Genomic DNA, 16,385 nt, shown 5'->3' on the forward strand with positions numbered 1-16,385 from the left:
ATGTGTAGGCACCATCTTTTATACGTAGGTTATGGATGAGTGACACCATCTTTAATACGTAGGTTATGGATAAGTGGCACCATCTTTAAAATGTAGGTTGTGGATGAGTGACACCATCTTTAAAATGTAGGTTGTCGATGAGTGGCACCATCTTTAATACATAGGTTGTGGATGAGTGACACCATCTTTAATACATAGGTTGTGGATGAGTGACACCATCTTTAATACATAGGTTGTGGATGAGTGACACCATCTTTAATACGTAGGTTATGGATGAGTGACACCATCTTTAATACTAGGTTGTGGATGAGTGACACCATCTTTAATATGTAGGTTATGGGTGAGTGACACCATCTTAAATACAAAGGTTATGGATGAGTGACACCATCTTTAATACAAATGTTATGAATGTGTAGCCTGCAGTATTTCACATGACTATGCAGACCAAGTTGTCAATGCATATTTTGCCACAAATGAACAACTTAAGACCTAAAATCTAAACTAAGTAAATAGTTATGTTATTAAGGCAGCATTTTTCTTTTCACAAATAGTTAGGAACAACTTAAGACCTAAAATCTTAACTAAGTAACTAGATTTTACTAGATCTAGTTATGTTATTAAGGCTGCATTTTTCTTTTCACAAATAGTTACGCTTTACAGTATCTTTTTTTTTGGTTTACACATTTATCATTAAGATCTAGATCTAGAATGTTGTTTGTAAGCTATACAAGATCTAGCTAGACTAGATCTAGATATAATCTAAATTATTCTAAATCTACAGGTCAGCAAGCCTAACAAGGAATGAAAAAGAAATGCCCAAGTTTTGCATAATCTCTGAGCTGGTTTAAGTTTAAGCCCAAAAGCTGATTATTCAACTAGATCTATAGTTACAATGGCAACAACGCCCCTAAAGGATTACATTTTTGATAAGTTGTGCTGACAGCTATTTCTAGGACTAGATCTAAGCCAATCTTATCTAGAGCTAGTCTAGATCTAGAGTTCTAGAGTCTTGATGATTAATAATAATAGATCTAGATCTAATCTAGATTCTAATGAGACTAATCACTAAATCAGTAATGTAAAGAGGTCCTATGACTATGTAGTCATGATAAATCTAGTTTACTGTAATAGACTCTAATAGAGTTAGATCTAGAGTTCTAGATCTATTCTATAACTAGTTAGTATAACTATACTAGAGTTACTAGTAATTTAATAGTGTAGCCTACTAGATCTATTATCATCTATAAATAATAGTTAATAGGCATTAATTAACTCATTGAGAGCGGAGCGTCTATCCCATAGACGGTCTGTCTGCCCTAAACGCACGGATCACGTCTATCCCATAGACCAGTGATGCCCAAAGTACGGCCCGCGGGCCATAACCGGCCCGCGATGTGGTTCCATCCGGCCCGCCGAAGCATCGGCACAAAAGTAGATAATCCTCCCCCTTTAAAATAGTTGTAAATGCATTTTTACCTTCGTTAGGGCCCTCACTTTTTCTGTGATGGATTGATACCATGACCTTTAACGAGTGGGCGATTATGAGTTTATGAAGTGGAACTCTGATTGTAGAATCTACCAGGAAAAGGGAATGGGTCTTTTTTTTTGTGGAACATGATAATAAGCCAACATACTTGTTTTGTAAAGAGAGTCTGGCTGTTTCAAAAAAAAAAAACAAAAAAAAAAAAAACATGTAGGCTATAGCGACATTGTAAAACAAATATAAAGGCCTTCTTGGTTTGAGCCGCGTCTAAAAGATTGGTTAAACTACGCCTGGAGATTGGAGGACCGAAAATATGAAAATAAGTTGGTAATAAAGTTCGCTAAAATGTTGCTCACATTTTAAGTAGAGAAATGAAACCATTTTAAGACGCGTAAAAAATGATAGACTTGAACTATCCTATTAATTAATGTAAGTACTAGATCCAATAGTTTCAAATAGTTTCAGGTGAATTTTGATTTCATTTTTCGTACCTTTTTTGTTGATGTGGCCCGCGACACGCGTTTCGAAAGTTAAAATGGCCCGCAGGTTGAATTAGGTTGAGCATCACTGCCATAGACGTTCTTACCCTACCTTTGTTTCGTTGCATTTTTAAATTAAAAATTTTAACTAACAACAGTGGAACTATTTTTACTTTATAAAAGAGTTCTTCATCCTTTGTTTACATAGAAATTAGAAGCTTTTGGCTTTATTTAGACATTTATTTATTACTTTTTTTTACAATGTAAAAAAACGTCGCCATGACTACGCTAGTCCAAGACACACCCACAATGTTGACTACTGAAGAAACTTTATAATTATTCTAAAAATTATCACAAATAAATAGTAATAATGAAGAATTTGATGTATAGATTAGATTCAGGTAGGTCTAAATTTAGCGTATCAATTTCTATATGATTATATCTATATTATTAGTATTTAGATCTAAATCTATTATTGTCAGTAGGCTAGGTGTAGTCTGTAGATCGAGATTGACTAGATCTAAGCTTTTATCTCTAGACTTGGACTCTAGATCTAGATATATCTTTAGATCTAAGCTTCTGGTAAATAAAAAGAAAGGAAATGGTAGATCTACATCAAATAATCATCCACTGTGGGCATTTTTTCCCCATTTTCTTTTTTTTTTTTTAAGTATTGTTTATCTGTAAAAATCTACAACATCATGGCTATGCTTGTCCAAGACACACCCACAATGTTTACTACTGAAGAAGCTTTATTATTGTTTTATTTATACTTCTATGAATTGTAATAATGAAGATCTTGATCAAGATTTAGCATAGGATGAAGCAGACTTGGACATTATTAGCATTTAGATTTAGATCTAGATCAAGTATTGCCTTATACGCTTAGGCTTAGGCCTTAGCCTTGGGCTAGGTCTTGAATGTAGATCAAGGTTGACTAGATCTATGCTTTTATCTTTACACCTTTGTAGATTCCTATAGATCTAACCCTTAGATAAATGAAAACAACAGAAATGGCAGATCTAAATCCAATATTCATCCACCATGCTGGGCCTTTTCTTGGTATATTTTCTAGCAATTTTTTTTAGTATTGTTTTTTGGTAAAAATCATCACCATCACTATACTGGTTCAAGTTACACTCCAAAAGGTTTACTACTAAATAAAAGTAAAATATAAAACTATTCTAAATCCATAATTTATCACAAAGGAACAGTAATAATGATCTATTCGATGTCTAAATCTTAGGTAAATTGAATTAGGATTTTTATTGTCCTTCATCTAGTTAGAGATTTAGGCTTTGATCTCTCGCTAGCCTATGTCTTGCACTGGTCTAGTATTAGAATGAAAGATGTTCTATGCAAATAAAAAGAAGACAAATCTAGATCTATATCCCATTGATTCAAATGTACATAATATTTGAGTGCATTTGGTTGATAGATTTAGTACTGGTATCTATTGTTATTGGTAGTAATGAAAAGCGCAATAATTTTCACTTTTTTTCTGACTAAAAAACCAGGTAAAAATAATAATATAATCAATGATTCATCATCTTTTATTGACTGTTTTATCACATTTCTTTTTGAAAATGCTGTAAATAGTCTAAATATGCTGTTTCAACAGTAATACAAAGAACAAAATCTAAATTTAGGTCTCAAAAGTTCTAAAGTTGGCATCCATTTTTTTTCTGAGTGTCATATTATTTAGATTATAATTTGTATCTTATATTTAAACCGTATAAACGAATATAGATATAAAAAAAAAGAGATGAAAGCTAAGCCTAAACTAGAAGATGTTCAAATATAAGAATATTTGTGATTCAGTTCTAACGTGTGGCTCTCAAGCATAAAATTTAGGAAAGTAGGCCTACACTGGAGTCACAGTGGAAATAACACGCTAAAAATTTACCCCACAACTAAAAAAAATCCAGTTTCATTGAACAGTGGTCTTATTTCTGCCAGATCTCTACAAATGTTTTTTTTTTTTAATTATTTCAAGTTGTGAAATCCACCGTAAAACATACAACGCTCAAATATTAATTGTATAGAGGCTTTTGTGTAAAGAAAGATACATAGATTACCATGACCATGATGTCCACTTTTGTCTTCGGGAACCGATAATAAATGAGCGCTCGGTATTAATTTGGGATAGACATAGTTTCGAGCTACATCATTAATTGTATGTATGAAGAATGATCTATTTAAACTATAGCGACTACTTTTATGTCCACATAGACTTCGCAAATGTCATAATTAAATTAAATACTTATTTCAGCTACACTAGAGTGAGACTAGAAGCAACTCTAAGGCTTTTACATAAAACCAGTGAAGTGAATTGATATCAACTGTATTAATAGATAATGATAACATATGTCTCCCCATTTTCTACACTGATGTTTAAGTGAATTACCGCTAGGTACCAATTTATGATCAAAGAAATATTTATAGAGACAAAGTCAAGTGACGTAAGTTTTAACTTCTAATGTAATAAAGTAAGCATTAAGTGAATAGGAAACTATGAAAAAAATAATCAGTTGGGAAAGTGAGAAGCAGATAAGCTAACGGAATAATCTATTATATCATGACATGAAACTATATGAGACAACTAAAGAATTGAAAAGATTGAAACTCACACTGGGTTTTGTATCCGAATCAATCAGGAATAAAAAAGGGAAAGCGACGATGCGATGTTCACTGTTGGATAGCTTGATAATAAACTGCCCTAACTAAAACGTGGACACGTGACTTAAGACAAACAAACCAATCATGCAAATCTGTCGTGGGTTATCCAAATGTGTGTGATTTGACCATTTAAGTGAGGGTTACATGAAAAAACAGCAGGGGGGGGGGTGATAGGAATGGATGGGTGGATGTTGCCAGTCTAGCATGTGGCGAGAGAGTTACGCAACATGTCCATCTGTCTTATATGGCCTGCGTGCTCATGATGTATTGTATGTATTGAGTATGTAAACCTACATTTATTACTTAAAAAGATTCATGTATCTTCAACTGTATAGCTTTTAAAAAGAAACATTTTAGATATATAGATAGACAGAGATGAGGTAGAGAGATAAAGGATAGATGGATAGAGAGATAAATAGATAGAGAGAGAGAGAGAGATAAGTTAGACAGAGAGAGGATAGATAGGTAGAGAGAGGGATAGATAGAGAGAGAGATAAGTTAGACAGAGAGAGGATAGGTAGAGAGAGGGATAGAGAGAGATAAGTTAGAGAGAGAGAGGATAGATAGGTAGAGAGAGAGAGGGATAGATAAAGGATAGATAGATATAGAGGGATAGATAGAGAGAGAGAGAGATAAGTTATACAGAGAGAGGATAGATAAATGGATGCATAGAAAGAGAGATACGTAGATTTTGTTTATTTATCTAGCTAATTATTAGAATAATTAAATAAAAAGTGTGTTAATTTAAATAAGCTATATAAAAATACCATTTGTATAGTTATTTGAAACATTTTCACCATTTCCTATTTATTTTCTACGCGTGCTTTACTGCCCCGTCGGCGTTGTGTCTTACCATAACCAACGTATAGGATCTCTGTTCTCCGCCGCAATAGTTCTTCTCACGTCTGCTATCAAACTCGCTAGACGGTCGGCCATAAAACACGGACATATTGACTCCCCCCCCCCCCCCCTCAAATAAAAAGTGGGGTGAATTAGCCTGGTAAGCGGATGGTATCAGCATCATACTTACTTCTATTCGGTGCTTTTTTTTTTTTTTCTAAAGAAATAGGTGCCGGTACTCACTAATAAATTAATAATAAACGTTAAAATACAAGAGAAGTAATATTTTTTCCCAAAATTGAAAAAGGTGCCGGTAGGCCGTATATGCATTCTATTTACATACATGCGAATGTTTGCTCTTTCCCTACGGCTATGTGGCTATCGTCCTCTAATCTTGTCCACTTTTTTTAACATATCTATGCCATCCAGTAATTAAGGTCAATCCTCTTAATACCTACGTCGTTCCTTTCCTCCATTTCTCCCCATTGGACAGTTTGGCACATGACATAGCGCTAGACAGAATGGAGCCCCCCCCCCCCCCCACACCTACCAACCCCGACCCACCCTCACAGACACCTAAGTAATAATCTCATTTGTAAGTGATACATTTTGTTCAACAGGCCTGTTTGTAACTTTGTTTTGTTACAGAACTATAATTCAAGGTTCTAAACAAAAAAAAAAAAATGTGGGAGGAGAAATTAAGTGGACCAATTAGATTAAACTCTAAATTTTTTTCATTTTTAGGATTCAAGCATAAATTGTGAGTGATAGTCCCAAATGCATTAATACAATAGAAAATATCAGATTGAGTAAAGGTTGCAAATAGGCGACTATATAAAGAATATTAAGGTTCAGAACTCATCTCAATTTTTACTCTTATACTGAATAATTTTGTATAAATTCTAAATTTTCCAAAAGAAAGTTTTTCTTAAAATAATTATGATAAATTCATATGCAATTACATAAACTCTGAGCGCCCTCTCATTCAGAGGGCTAGAGTGGGGAGGGCAGAAGATGAAATCACCCTCCCATCCCACTGAATTCGCCAAGATACCAGAAGGGTAGCGATATAATATGAAAATTATATACTAATTCCCTACCCCACCAAATCGGCCAACATACTACAGGGCGAGTGGGGGGGGGGCGCAAGTACCTCCCCCACCCCTGGATCCGTCAATACCTTCCATCCCCTGATAAGATGTGACCAACACAATTCACATTCTCATTTACGTTTCCCCTACACATTTCCAATTAATTTCCAATATATATTAGAGTTTTATAAACAGTTACAGATATCAGTTAGTGCTTTAAAAAAAACATTCTGTACACTCGGGAAGGAGCCAAGCAGAAAATGGAAGAGAGATAGGAAGCAATAGCGGCCATAGGGTGTAGCTAATGGGGCAAGCACCCCAGGCCCTACGTCTGAGGGGGGGGGCGCGATCGGAGATTTTATTGTCACAAATGTGATCACTATATATTTTCAGCCTAAGTGTTTTATAGGCTACTGTGCATAGACACGTTTAACCAAGCTACGACATTAATCCGAGAGTGGGTACATGGCAAGTGGTTGAAATCCTGGGATGGCTCCAACAAAGCCCGTGGAGTCTGGCAACATTTGCGTCGCCCGGACCGCGACGATCCATGGTGGAGGCTAAAAAGGTCGAAACAATCTATCATTGCGCAGTGTAAAACGGGGCACTGCCCTGTTGGTGCTTACTTTGCCAGGTTCCGGCCAAATTTTGATGCCCGTTGCCGACACTGTGGAGATCGGTGGAGACAATGGCGCGTCTCTTGCAAGAGTGTATGCAGCTCCGAGAGCTGCGGGATAGTTTGACTGCAGTCACTTAACCTGTATGGGAGCTTGAAGGTACTACGCCTAACAGAAGAGTTTCTCTCCAAGGCTCTACGGGAGGACTAATCCTTCCAGTCTTGTTACCAATTGGGGTTCATCTCAGGTGCATAGACATCGAATGTTCAGACTCTTGTGTGGCATGACTTCCACATGGAGATCACAGATTTTTCTGCATCGTAGAAGCCCATTAGAGTGTATCTTGCTATGAACTTCTACGAGAAGTTCAGATGACTCGTGCAACTTTGATACACTCTTGGGCTCTCCAGCTACTGCCTTAAATGCATTGTAGATGAGAAAAGGTCTCATCTTTGTTAGGCTTTTCCCCTCTTCTGTACACCTGGCCACCAGAAATGATGGCTTGATAGAGTTTCTTGTGCCCTCCTTCTTTCTTTCTTCCATTCTTCCTTTCTTGCCCAGACATAAATCTGGGGCAAGTAGTTTTTTTTTCTGTTGTCCATAGACAATTGTGGCTGTTCATCACTTGTGCTCCCCACCCGCCATCGAGTCCAACAAGGGTCGAGCCATTCGGGTGTCCAGAATGAACCCACCAGGGCTATACCGGTGCTTTACCGAGTCAGCTGCTGCATCCGACATGTGTCCGATACATTTGCTCCATGATTGACCCTTTAGGTCGATGACCTATGCTGGTAGCTCAGCGCGACCAGCCGATTGACTCAGAGCGGGCCATCTGGGCTACAGGACTAGAGGAACTTTGAGCAAAAAAAAGCTTATCCTCCGATTTTTGAGGTGAACGCCGAAACAATTCCAAGACCGCAGTTGTGGACTCATCACTTGTAGCTGTACGAGGTCACCCTGATTGACCTTTATGCACATCACACACTGTTCCGTGAATTTCAAATTTGTTTCGTAGACGTGTAATTGTTAACCTTGAAGGTGGTTCTGTACCATACTCACGTCTCCACTGTCTTCGAACCGCAGCAACATTCTCAAACTTTCAATACCACTTTATTATGTGCTTCCGCTCTTCAAAACTCAAACGCACGTCCGCCATGTTGCAGTTACTTCCTTGCCACTCCGGTACTGTGTGTGGTACAGAACCACCTTCACAATTATTTTTCTAATTAGACATTAAGCTTCCCATGTGCTGAAATTTAGCATTGTAGAACGGGAAATAAATTATCTATGACAGTTCAAAGTGTGTATACATTTTTTTGACGCACTCTGTCTGTAGTTTACCCTTACGGCTCAGACCCCCCCCCCCCCCACACACACACACCTGTCTCGATACTAAAAAACTGTTGTGCATTCTTCTGTTTTAATACAGCAACTAGACTGACTGTATAGGTGTCGTAGGATCTGGACGATTTTTTCTGGGATGCCGTATTCTCTAGCTATTTTCCATACTGATTCTCGGTGGACACTATCAAACGCTTTCTTAAAGTCTACGAAACTGATCGTTAGCCATTATTGGTTCTCAATACTTTGTTCTATGATATTTCGTAGAACGAAGATCTGCTCTGCACATGTTCTGCCTCTTTGGAAGCCTGCTTGTTCTTCTCTGAGCCTCTCATCTACAGACTGATGAAGCCGATAAAGGCACTTTTCTTATTCCATATGCTTGGACAAAAGTATTCAAATGCCCCGTCTTTCACCGTGACTGAGCAGGGCCTGAGATATCTGCGTTTCACCACCAATATACCCAGCAAATTCAGTTGATTCATAATGCTCTTGCTCGTATTTTTTATTTATTTATTCCAAATCAACGTTTTGACTCGTACGAAGTTGAAGAACTTTCTAATATTCAAACCTTTTATAGTGCAAAGAATTGCAAGCCTATTATTAGATGTACATGGTTGACCATCATCATCTCATCTCTGCCTGTGGTCCCTTATGGGACATAGGCCACCAGCCAGCTTCTTCAAGGCGTCTCGGTTCTGGGCGTGTCTCTCCAACTGTCCCCACGTCTTGCCCATCTGCTTGACATCGAGTATGATGGTAGTCAGTCTGTTGTAAATATTATCTTCCTCTTCACTGTCATCCAAGAAACGTACAAGATTTAACAACAGAGATGTCTGCAAGTGAACTTTGACGACTACAGGTATAAACAAATAGTTTGAGAACATCGCGCAGGATGGACAACAGAACAAACTGAGCGTGCTGGTACGAACCTCGCTGATAGCGAAAGAAATGAAGTTGCCATAAAGAAGGGGATGCACAAGAAAGCAGCCCTGTTAGATAGCCCTGAAACAGGAGCATTCAGATACACGAACAGTGGCTAACTTTGCCACTTCGGAATCGGCTTACTTAGTAAGATCCGATTGTTCGTGGACTCAAAAAGAAACACAAACTAGTTTTTCATGTGAGTACATTATTTACATCCTTTGTCTTTCAAGACAGAAGGAGACAGACGGCAACCTCGTCATGGTGAACAAAATGTCCATTTCTAGCGTACTCGTAATATAAAAATCCAGTTATGGATTTACGGCAGTGCGTCAACCCTGTGCCTATATTTCCTCAAACCTAAAAATATACAAAATACACATTTTTTGCTTGCATATTTAATAATTATAATTATTTTTAAAGTAGAAAAATAAGATTACATACTCTAAAAAAAAAACGAGGGCAGAAAAAAATGTATTTAAATACGTATTTAAAATAAACAAAACAGTTAACACACGATTAGATTTATAATATTATTTTTTTAGCAAAGATACGTAGGTCTATAATTAATTAATAATATATTAATTAAAATTCCCCAATTAAAAACATAAAATACCATCTAAACATTAATAGTTATTCCAAGAATAATTTGTAAAAAAAAATCTAAATCTATATTACATAGATCTACGATTTAACGTACTAAAAGAGGAGAGAGAGAGAGGGCAGTGACCGGGCGCGCTCTGCGCGCGAGCAGGTGAGGTCACGTCAGTACGTCATCATACGTGCGGATAGACAGCTGCCAAATAATTGACCTGAAAAACTAGGGTCCTTCGATGTAAAGTTTTACCCTACTAACCAGTGGTCGCCAAACTCGTCATCCAAATGAGAGATATATAAACAATACAAAATTGAAGTTTGATCAGAGTTAGCAGCCCTGAATACATTTTTATTGCAATAATTAGGTTTAAAAGTACAATCTCGCGCCAACCGCTACCTTTAGGTTAAGGGGCCTAAAACTTAGTATTATACCAGGGCCGGATTTACCTAGCCTATAGGCAACACATTTTAGGATTAGGGTTAGCCGTCCCTCACCCTCAAAAGCTACGGTCTGCGGGCTTTTTCTGTGCACGGCCTAAAAATTTGGAACTCACTTCCCATTGATCTCAGACAACCTGCTTCGGTACACTACATTCAAGAAGAACATTAAGACCTATATATCTGTTTAAAACTTTTTTAGATTAGTTTGTCATTTTATGTTTGTAATGTTATCACAGCGCCTTGAGCCTACATTTTTTGTTTGTTAATTAACAGCGCTTTATAAATAAAATTACTATTATTATATAGAGCCCCAAAACATATTTAGCAATCACATAATCAGGACTTGGCCGGCTAGTGTTTAATTTGTGTTGTTTTATTCTCTGCGCACTACGCGGCACATCCGAGCAACAGTGTCTCTTTGCCTGTGTGCTGTTGTCAAAGACTGTGTTTACGTCATCTCTTAGCGTCCTTGGCTACCGATGGACGATTGTTCAGCATGGCACAGAGGCTGTTTGTGGTATTGTACATTTGTTGCCCCTTTCAACTAGGAACGAGATCTACCTTTAAGGTGTGAGCTAATGATTCGACCAGGTTCAATATTTTGCTGAGTGATTCTCTAGACTTGCCAAGGTGTGTTGAATTTATGTTGGCCGTGTAGATTGGAAGTTGTGTGAAGAGATAATAATAAATATAGCTTTTATATAGTGCTACCTTCATGCTTGTAAACACAACCCTACTCGAGTCGGGTGTCGAACTTAGAGCCCCCTTCATATGTAGCCAAGCCAAGATAAGTTCAAGCGTACTTAGCCTCTCGACCACGCTTCCCAGATGTGACGACATATTCGATGGTTAAATCACACTTATAAACATGTCGTACGCAAAGTGTTGCGTAATAACATGTCTTATGTCACTCAATTTTTGTAAAATGTTTTACATGTTTCGGATGTTCCTTCAGAGTAGAAGATAATTTACTTCCTAGTCCAAACCTTAGCCAGGAAGACGGGAGCGGGCGGGGTTTGAACACGGGACCATCGAGAAGTGCGAACGACAGTCCAGCGCGCATACCGCACGACCAGGCAGCCATCCTCGTAAATAATCCCCCATCGTAAATTATCATTCCATCAAATATTGACTATGTTCGTTATCTGTGCACAGTGAATAGTGAATACTCATGAAGATTTTTAAAAAATTCTATTTCTCTCCCCCCCCCCCTCTCCCTCTCTCGGGCGTAACAAAGATCCCCCCCCCCCGGCGCTATAAAGGTCAAATGAGGCGCCATTTTGATCGAGCTGACAGAGAAAAACAACTGCCAAAAAAGAACACATTTGATTGGAGTAGCACAATGATCAAAATCACTCAGAAGGCTAAAAAGTAAAGTAGCAATAATACATAACACTAGCTGTACCATAATTTACAAACACGAAAGGTCATCTGTCGTCATCGAGAAGTACATAGAAGTCTAACTTATACAGCGCTGGTTGTTAGTGTGTATGTGTTCCGTGTGTGAATGGTGTTCGTATTTGCATCTATATTGTTAATGTTACAGTTGTTGCTCTTCATTTGTTCTGTGGGAAAAAAAAGAGGGCGCGGGTCAACACCTACGAAATAGAGACGGAGGTCGGTCTGCACGACTGGTTTAAAGTCCCCGAGATTGTGGGCGCCTAGCTGGATCTGAAGAGTTCAAGGTCAGGTCTAAACTTGTATCAACTGCATGTTATAATAAAAGGATAAAATAACTAATACAACAAAAGAAATCTTTTTTTTTAAACTGAATATGCCTAACTACTCAATGGTTGCCAACATGCGTTCTCTCCCTTGTTTTTTTAGTATTAAAAAATAAGTATCCTTTCAGACCTCACCATTTATAGGTCAAATGATGTAAAGGCCATCTGTTTTCAGGGCCGAATTTAAGGGAGATCATGCCGGGCTACAGCCTCTATAAAAAATAAAAATAAAACCGAATTATGACGGGTCAGTACGTTTTTTTTAAATATTTTTTTTGTCAAACATTTTATTCGCATTTTTACCACCTACACTTTAAATCTTACGTCGGCTGGCAACATTGTCGTGATTAAGAAGTGCCCACTTGTCGCATGCTCATGAGTCATTAATAATAATAATATGTACAAGTAGCTCCGAATTAACGTCAGTGCGACTACCAAAAGCCTTACTGTGCACAAACTCTAGACTATGGGCCTACACTTTTTTAAACTAAAATATGCGTTTTAAAAATGGTTTTTAAAATGAGATTAAATGTAAAAGTAGGCCTACTATTTCTTTCTTCTAAAATATGGCATCCTTTTGGATATAAAAGTACCGGTAGTTATTTATATTAATCATAAGTGGATCTTTTTAAAGGTTTTCGAAAAAGTGTAGGTGCCTTAACAAAATCCAGCCCCGGGGCCTCCACATATTTTAAATCCGGCCCTGTCTATTTCAATAGCCGACGCGTAACGATAGTGCCATGTGGCCAGCACAGCGACCAACCTCCCCACCAGGTACTCATTAGAGTAGTGTAGACACAGGCGTCATAATTATCACGAACTTAAAAATACCAGTCTTTAGAAATTCTTGCTGAGAACCCTTGGAAGCCAAGTGCTTCACCACACAAGTACTTATCCCCCCTTGGAGTTTTTAGAGCGGATAAAACAAAATGGAGTTGGGGGTGGTAGCTCATAGCGCACCCACCCACGTTCCCCTGTGTCCACCAACTGACATTTATACTGTTACGAAGTGTCCAGTTCGGTTGACTCATCGAACAGCTCCGTGTTAGTCTCACATTTCGTCCCGCGCCACAGACGTCTGCCAGTCTACCATCACAACCGTCTATGGCAGGGGTTCTCAACCTGTGGGTCGCGACACCCCATGGGGGGGGGGGTCGATCGACGATTTGCCAGGGGGTCGCCTAAGACCATCGAAAATATGGATTGTTATTGTCTACTCTTCCATTGCTGTATGTGTGTGTTGGAGGGGGGGGGGTCGCATCAGAGTGGGAGATTGTAAAAAGGGGTCGCCGAGCATAGAAGATTGAGAACCGCTGGTTTATGACTTAATCTTCTCTGCTTGAGATTTTTTTTTTCTGGTTGCGCTACATCGAAGAAGGCGCAAGTCACGGAGAGTTCATAAGGCTGTCTTTCTCGAGCGGGTCCTTCGCGATCAGTGCAGAAGTCGGCTCAGTGCAAAACATCATGATTTAATATTGACCACGGCGACTCGTGCCAATAAGTTAATGGTCTTACCCAGTGCTTTTTATTTTTGTAAAAAGAAAATAGATGCCGGCACTCAGTGATGGATTGCCTTACTTTTAACTATTTATAAATTAATAATAAACGTTAAAATACAAGAAAAGCAATTTTTGCTCACATTGAAAAAGGTGCCGGTACGCCGTAGCAGTGAATACCGTCAAAAAAAAAAAGTAATGGTCATACCATATCGCCCCCTTTCCCAAAATAAACTATTCCAAATCAAATCAAAATAAACTATTCCAAATCAAATAATCTTTTACCTACAATCACTGACTGGAATATCGTTAATTACCAACACTGATTCATTGCTACACTACTGATTACCTACAATTGTGTTATCGTCCTCTTTTTTGAAGCAACGTCTGTATTAGATAAGATAAGAAAGATACGAATTATCGATTGGTACATTACCTAGTAGGCTATTTACAATCATTGATTGTAAAGCCATAAATTATGAGCCGATTTTTTTTAAAAAATCTATTATAAACTTGTTATGTTGTCTCTGATTAGATCTAACCCCCCCCCCCTACCCCTAGCGGCGAGACTAAAACTTGACACCCAGACATGACAGGTAGTAAGAGTTGTCTGCGTGGATGTGCAGACGTCTGGTGGCCTTATTCTTTTCCCTACGTGTACTAGCACAAGGTCAAGGTTATAAATGGTTGGAGGATTCGTTGCATACTTGGTGTTGCTTTGCAAGAGACATGGAATCTTTCCAACCCAATAATATTACGATACCGCTACTACAAGAAATTGTAAAAAAAATCAGATTTTTAAATAGATCTATATTTCCCGGTGTTGAAAAACCGAAAACTAAATTTCTAATATGTAGGTTATTGTTATAACAATTAGATCTATAATCGCTTGCCATTATAAGATTCTAAATAAAGTGGATCTTGTTGCGCAACCTTATATTATCTTATATCTCAATATCTCAATCAAAACTAAAGTGTGCACGACCGATATTGAACTACACAATTTTACATCATACTTGTGTATATAAAACCCACAGCCAACACAGAGAAAGCAGCAAAACATATAACCGGTACTAAACATTGTACATATACGTGGGACAAATAGTTCTGATGCTGTCCGACTAGTTATGGGAGATTTCAATCATCTATCGTTAGCTCAACACTTGCCAACATATAGTCAATATGTCAATTGTCCCACAAGGCACGATAAAACCTTTTACATGTGTTATAGCAACATAAAAATGGCCTACACATCTCGATTGTTATTTCCCCTCGGAGAGTCGGACCACACTTACACCCGTGTACAAACCGGTTTTAAAAACAACAAAACCCGAAGTACAGTCCATCCAGTCATGGTCTGACGACGCTGTTTTACAGCCACAAAGTTGTCTGGAGCAAACAGATAGGGATATGTTTGTAAACAACTGCCCAGACAGATGAACTTACCACAACTGTTAATTTGTACATCCAGTTCTGTGAAAACATAATTATATCAAAGAAGAAAATTGAAACATTCAGTAATAATAAACCCTGGATGACTAACATAAAAAAAAAACATTCTGTCATTGAGAATTCATAGAAGTCTATTTATAAAGCGCTGGTTATGCATGTGTATGTGTTTTTCGTGTGTGAATGTTGTTCGTATATGCATCTATATCGTGCATCTATATTGTTATTGTACAGTAGTTACGTTGAGGGTGTCAATTGTAGTCAAACTGAATTTCCATTTGATTGGATCAATAAAGTTATTTACATATTACAAACGTTACTTCAAAAAGGAAGATAATTACGTCATATCACGTGTCAATCTAGTACCAAGCGTCTGCAGTCAACCCCGCAACGTGTCATACAGCCCAAAAGTATCTCCGTGCTTCGACACAGCCATCGCGTGTGTCCATTAGCGCACGAGTTTCTCGTCAAAATAATACCAACATTGGCAAGACTGCACTGGGTCGGAAATAAGGAAAGTAATTCAAGACATTATAATCGTTTAATAAAGGCCTGCTGACCACTGTAAAAAAAAATAATATTATGGCAGACAGAGAAAGCGATTAGAAAACAACAAAAAGAATGGACGTGCCTGTCTTTGGAAGAATTTTTGGTAAAACTTTACATCGCAAAGCAAAGAACAGAGAGGGAAGGAGGAAGACGGTTGACCGATCATGAGTGGTGCCCCAACGGGCTAACAAACCAAGGGATAGGTTGAGGTCAATAAAGGCGCCACGACAAATGGTGCAGAGACAGCTGGTTCAATGACACCGAGTTAATTCCAGATCCCCCTGACCTTTAAGGTGGCGCCTCGGTAGAAATGTTAGTGGAAGCAGATAGGCGAACATCGGGTAGTGAGCCTCGCTTCTGTCCGGTTTTTTTTTTTGTTTTTGTTATGTGTTTTGTTTATGTTTTTTTTTTACTCTCCATGTTGAGGATGAAAGGTACACCTGACACACACACACACACCCCAGTCCCAGTCCAAAAAGTCCGACACGCCGTTCCACAAATGGGGCCGTCATCAGATACCCGTGGCTGGAGTGGCGGTCCCCGTGGTCAGTGAACGTGTGCAACTGGAGCTCCCACGCCTGTCCGTCAAATATAAAACGTATGTTAACTCTGAAGAAGATTCAATGACAATTCTTTGAAAACTATAATTAGTTCACTGGACAAAGAGTTTATCGA

This window comes from Biomphalaria glabrata, chromosome 10 (genome assembly GCF_947242115.1).
Source record: "Biomphalaria glabrata chromosome 10, xgBioGlab47.1, whole genome shotgun sequence".
In the NCBI taxonomy this organism is placed as follows: domain Eukaryota; kingdom Metazoa; phylum Mollusca; class Gastropoda; family Planorbidae; genus Biomphalaria; species Biomphalaria glabrata.